The sequence below is a fragment of the Echinops telfairi genome, unplaced genomic scaffold, assembly GCF_000313985.2.
Source record: "Echinops telfairi isolate 266 unplaced genomic scaffold, ASM31398v2 ScPeMD7_3533;HRSCAF=4204_0, whole genome shotgun sequence".
In the NCBI taxonomy this organism is placed as follows: domain Eukaryota; kingdom Metazoa; phylum Chordata; class Mammalia; order Afrosoricida; family Tenrecidae; genus Echinops; species Echinops telfairi.
Genome location: NW_022107431.1, coordinates 50,981,462 through 50,988,169, shown reverse-complemented (window position 1 = coordinate 50,988,169; position 6,708 = coordinate 50,981,462).

Below are 6,708 nucleotides of genomic sequence, written 5' to 3'. Positions count from 1 at the left end.
AACGTCAGGTAGGTGAGCATCTCAGACTGCCAAATTGTTAGAACAAAGTGTTCTTGTGTTGGGGGAGCACTTGTGTAGGGGGAAAAGGCTATTTTAAAAGGAGCTCTGGTAATGCAAACAGCCAAGTGCTCCATTGCTAACTGGACGGAAGAAAGACCTGGTGAGCTACTTTCACAAAGATCACAGCCTAGAACACCCTGTGGGGCAATTCTACTCTGTCATTTCGGAATCTATGCGGCAGCATCTATCAACAGTAACAAGAGCTATTTTAATATTTCTTCCACAAACATAGGATTGGGTTAGAGAGTAGGCTTTGCAAAGTTTGCAACTCCAGTAATTTGAAATCCAGAGTGCATAGAGCACAGGACTGGACAACATTTCATGAGATTGTGTATAAGGCTGAGTCAGTCCATGGCAGCTACAAACAGTGGATATTTAAGACATGGAATGTGGCCAATTCCACATGTGTAAATGACAATATTTTAAATATCTTGAGAGTATATTAATAAAATTCATTTCTAGTATTTATGTGGCTAATAAAAAAATTTTAATGTGGTTCAAGACCAGGCTATTCAGTAACATATTAAGTAAAAATTTGTATTTCTGTTAGAGTCATCATCATCATCATCATCATCATCATATGAAAATGGTGTCCCCTCTTCATCCTTTTGTACCCAGTGCTCTTCACCCATAGAAATACCCACGTTAATGGGACTGAGATTTAACTCTCTGAGGTCAATTAATCAGCAGTGTGTTTGTAAGAAGCAATTGTCTTTCATCGTAGATCACTTCAGTAAAGCAGGTTGGGATGTGCTTGTACCTACCACAGCTTGGCAGTTATTATAGCCTCAGGGAGGAGCACTTGCTCACTATGTGAGAGACGAATGTGGGTCTGTTGATAAAATAATTTCTTTCTTGTTACCACAAGCAATATAAGATGATGAATGTTAATTTTATTTTTAAAACTATCATCATGAGGAAAGTATCTGACAAAATTGAGTATTTTATAGAAAGGTCAAGTACTGCTAATAAAGCTAATTTTACAGGTTATATGCTTGTCACAGTTTTCTTCTTTCTGGTTCAAGAATGGACTGCTAGGAGCCCTTTGTAGTTCTGTTGGTAGATATTATAGAAATGGATTGGGACATTTTACCTGCTAACTTAGCACTGAAATTTGCACAATGTCAAATGGAAAATTAATAATGACACCATTTTTTTACCACTGAATGTCTGTCAAAGAGAACAAAACCATGTCAAGAAGCAAAGTACTAAGATAGAAGCATTTGTGACATCATCTCTCATCCCTGCATGAAGCAACAATTAAAAAGACAAGTTCAATATGCAACCCTCCCTAAGTTAATAGACACATAGTAATAGTATAATGGGATAAAGTGATTTAGTATGCAATTTGCCATTAATCATGTATCAAGAAATACTAAAAAAAAAAGTCACAGTAAAATAGAGGAAAATTTAAAAGGAATAAAATCTAACTTGGATATCAAAATTGAGTAACACATATTCATCCTTACACTAATTAAGTTATGCATTGGACTTCTAGCTGAAAGGTAGCAGTTCAAACCATCAGCACTTCAAAACCACCAACTACCATGAGGAAGAAAGATGTGGCATCTACTTTTATAACTATGTCCAACCTGGAAACCCAGAGGGGCAGTTCTCCCCTGTCCTATTGGGTTGCTATGAATCAGAATTGACTCGATGGCAATGAGCTTTGAATGCTAATAAAAGAATGCCCAGCATTGATTGCTTCACATTAACTATTCACACCTGAATTTGTGACCACTTCTAGTTTGGTTAAAAAGGAAGTAGAGGCAGCCTGTTGTCAACGTAACCCATTCACGACTTGTGGGGAGCATAGTGCCTACCTATATTTTCTGCCTCTGGAGCTGAGTGGTAAACTCCTAACCTACTTTTAACTTGTGCTGCATTTGGTGGGACCCCTAGAACCACAGAGACTCCTCAGGACAGATGTGTCACATCAATTGTGTCAAAATGTACTTTACATCAATATTTTTTTTATTTTACTGAAATGCTCTTCATTACTGGAAACCCGTGTCTTCATCAAACAATTCATAACAAAATAATTTGGCCTTGAAATTATTTTAGTGGCCTGTGGGTGTAAGAGATCTATTCATAAAGTATGGGTCCTCTATGAGATCTGATTAGTAAGCTACTAGAAAGGTCCCTTCACTGAAAAATATTTTACCAATAGATTCTGAAAATTCCTCATTAGTAAAAGCTATCAGTATAATACTTGCCCCTATTAGAGTATTTTGAGTGTCTGGTAAATCCCTTATCAGGATGGTTGAATCAGGCAATGTCAAACTGCAGAGAAGGAAAGAAGGCAGATTTAAAATGTAAGGAAATGGGGTGATATTTCAGCAGAATTAGAAATAGAATGCAGATTGTGCTAGCCACCAACAGCATTTTTCAAGAAGTGAATACTGGACTTGAAAAAATAGTGAGGGTCTCAGGTTCACCCCATATGAATCATATTAAAGACCAAATATATACTTTGCATGCATCATGAGCTTAAATTCCAATAGATCTTCCCCTTGAGTCTCTGATGCTAGAGAATTTTTCTAAGAATACTAAAGAGCTTAGTGTTGTAAAAGCAAATTCACCTGGGTAGTAATTTGAAGATGCCAAGAACCTAGACGCTCTGCTTTTATCACCAGCTGAAAAGCCAATAAGTCTTAATTGTCTCTAAACAATCACCAGCTGTGTAACCTTCTTCCCAGGCAGGATCTTCATAAAAGAAACGCTCATAAATAGTTTTCTGAGTACTGTATTTACGCTTGGATTTAAATTTCAATTACAAGGAGAAATTATATCTACCATTTGATGCAAATGCATTTGAACACGTTATGACTATAAAAGTAAAACCTGCTTAATCCTCTCATAAACTTAGTGATTTTATAAAACTCATGTTGTCTCATGCCCGTAAGAGGTGAATGACAATCAGCATTCTAAACAGTATCATAAGTCAGAAATACAAGGCTTCCTAAGTCTCAGTGCTTTCTTCTTGCACTTATTCTATATTAACAAGCAGAGTAAAATAATGCCTCCCATATTTTAAGCACAAACATAGGGGATTCATTGCACTCCTATTTCTGGCTCTCATGGCTTGAATTTGTTTGACTATATACTTTCTAACTATATACTTTTTAAAACCAACAAACCAATGTCTTCTTAACTCTATTCTCATCTTGTAATACAAATATAAATTAATGTTTTAACTAAATAAAATTTGGACTTTTCAGAAAATTGTTAGGAATATCTCCTCAGTTCTCCTTCTAATACAAAATAAGAATGGCTATTTGGACATTTGGGCTGGAGAGGATTTGCCACTATTCCTAGGTCCTGTCAGCCAGTAAACATTTTAAATAGACTACAATTCCAGGGGAGATGGGGAAACCTGCCCTCTTAGGGAGGAGATCCTAGTCCCCTGAGAATTAAGGTCGCCAGAGGAAAAGGCGAGGGCACTTTACACAAATACAAAATCAGCATCATTAAATATTTAGGAAAGAATCATTATACCCCCCAGAATGCCACTGCCTTCTCTTCCATAAGCCCAGTCAAAGCCTATGTCAAAGATGGTGCTCCTTTCCTCCTCACTCACTCAATGCCCCAACCCTTGACATCCCACACTAGCTAGTAGCACCAAATTCTGATTCAGAGCGACCCCGGGCATCTTTATTTCCCATCTTCCTACTCCAGCACGGAGCACAGTATAAAGAAAATGATAGATTTGTAGGCGCTCTGGGTCAGGAGGCAGAAAGACAAGATAAAGTCGAAAGAATTTTCTGGCAAACTTTTTAACTTCTTTATTTGTTAAGCATGCTATTTTTTAAGGAATATTAAGGTTACTGGTAAAGAACTGCAGTGTTTATTCATGCTCATGGTTTATAAACGTTTTCTAGATTATATATGTGTGGCATATAATAAAACGGGAGATAAAGAAGCAATCTAAAAATACTGCTTTACTGCCTTGCCATTTAAAAGCAGGACTGAGCTTGCATTCTTAGAACCCGTGGAGTTGTCTTTGCCTAAATACTGGAATGCGAGGGAAAAGTCACCGTTCACTACCTGTAGAACAAAGTGCACCGTCCAAGGAGTTATGCAGGAGGTGGTGTTAGCATGGAAAGCTTTTGTCAGGAGAAAGTGGAAAACCCATTACCTCCTAAGTTAATAGCTGCAACCTATAATATGAAGGTCTATTAGTAGAGTTTTGTATATTTTCAAAAATAAAAGATCATTTATCTCCCGTTCTGTGAACCTTTCTATTGGCTCCACCATTGGTTGCCAGTGCCTTTTCTTTCTTGTTCTTTTTATTATTATTATTATTATTATTCTATTCCCACACAAAGAGAAGGCAATCATAGTCTTGTAAGGTTGACTCCACATGAATGGGCTAAATTCACAAGAATGGAATTTTTCCCCAGGAAAAGCGCCTCACAGCACTGTAGGCAGAGATTAATAGCTGGGCGGAGGCAGACCACAGGGCATTTGATAAATTGTGTTTCAAACATTGTCTCTGAAGAATGATTTCAACAAGCCGGAACAAAATCCATCTTTCACTTTGTAGTCAGACCATGTAAACCAGGCTCTTTAAGGAAACGCACTGGCCTCTCGGGAATTAGTAGGGAGCGGATTTTACCCAACTGTTCCTGACAGCACTGTGGATTGCCTGGCATGGCGACCCTTGGGCTCCCACATGTGCGCGCCTGCCCCGAACAGGTGGAAGGCAGACAGCGAGTGCTGGCAGCAAACCCTGCGCTCCATAGCAGGAACACCCATGCTCTGGATCTTGAGGACATGTGCATCTCGATGTTTCCAGATAATCTTTAGAGAGAGCAATCAAGCCCTTCATGAACATTGATTCACTTGGTCCAACCTAGGCAGCTCTTCAAACTTTGAAATAAGGTCCCGGCATAAGGCATGCCAGGTGGGAATTGATGAGCCCTTTGGACGCAGTAAGACGTGGCCTTGTCCTCCTCGAAAGCACACAGAGCAAGCATGTGATTCTCTCGTCTGTGTCCCTCCATAGTCGTGCCTTTAGGAGCATTGACTGGTCGCCTCTCTTCGGGTAGCAGGAGAGCGGCTAAAACAATCCATGGAGCATCTCTGCCCAGGTATGGGGAGGCTTTCGTGGTAGGGGGTGAGAGGGAATACTCACTGCCATTGAGTCTCTTCCAACTCATAGCGGCCCTTTAGTACAGGGAAGATCTGTCCCTCTGGGTTCCCGAAGACCTTGTGAGAGTAGAAAGCCTCATCTTTCTTCTGAGGAGCAGGTGGTGGTTTCAAAATGCTGACTTACATTAGCAACTCAGCCAAACCACTACACCACCAACACCTGTCAAATTAAGAACAGGTGGAGTTGAAAATAATTTCACCCTTTCAATGAAGTAAACGATATGCAATTGCTCGAGCCAACTAAACTATAACTACACAAAGTACAACATGAGCACATACAACACACAAGAGTGATTACATGTTAGGTAGGCCTGCTATTAACTGCCAATCATCCTTCAAGAAGACTTTGATAAAGCCTAGTCATACAAAGCTAAGATACTGTTCTGTTCTCATTGTGAAAAACATATTTTTCTTTCTATTGCTCTATTTTATAAAATTTAAATTAGCGTTACCATTAAATACAAAAATGTTTGCTAAACACCCAAGACTACAGTAATACAAAAGATACATTCCCTATGATTAAAAAACAAAACCTAGTAGACAACAAGAAAAAATTCTAAAATTCTAAGTGACATACATTAGGAATACTTTAAAGTAAAATGAAAACCGATGTCTCATTCATGTTGAAACTGGCCTGTATGTCTGCATTTTACCCTCTCAGTCTCTCACCTCCCTACTGCCCTCACTTTCCTGTTCATCTAACCCCTTCTTCCACTCTCCTCTGCTCCGACAGCAGCTTTGCTGACCCTTCTTGATAGGAGCCACGTTGGGATCCACATGCTGTACTTCGACTTCAATACTTCCCAGCCCAGGACATAACTTTTCTCACTCACTCGGTATAGAGGCACGAGGACCTTGCAGAATCCACGTGGGGAAGACTTTCCCACAGTTCTCACCTAGGAAGAGATTGGGCAAGAAAATAAAGAGGGAGGAGTTAAACAAGTCTAAGATATTGACACTGTCTTTCCTAGACCCATCCAGCAACTGGAGTTAGAAGTACCTGATATAGTCTCTGGGTTCAGTCTACCACCCCAGGAGATTATTAGAAGCATTTTATCCATCTCACAAACTATATACTAGCAACGTCAATTTATCACTTGGTCTAATTGTTTCCATTATAATCTAATTTAAGGAACATAGTAACTCATACATGAATGGATTGATTAAATAAATAATAAATAATTTAAGGAAAAATATGATTTACAAGTTGCATGCAATTATCACATTTTGTAACTTTGTATTGACAATTCAAAGATCTTCCTTGAAACTGCTATGAGGGAGCAGCTGCCACAGTGAACAAATTTTTTTAGATCAATTTATCCTTTTAAATGAACCACATCAAAGCATTATCTCAATGACTTATAACTGAAAGGACTTTTACATCTCCACAATTAGACAGTGTCAAGGTGCTCTTAGAAATCACCTAGTACCTTGGAGTAGTTCAGAGCCACCTCTGGATTGATTTGCAATTCACTTATTCTGGTGATTTTGCAC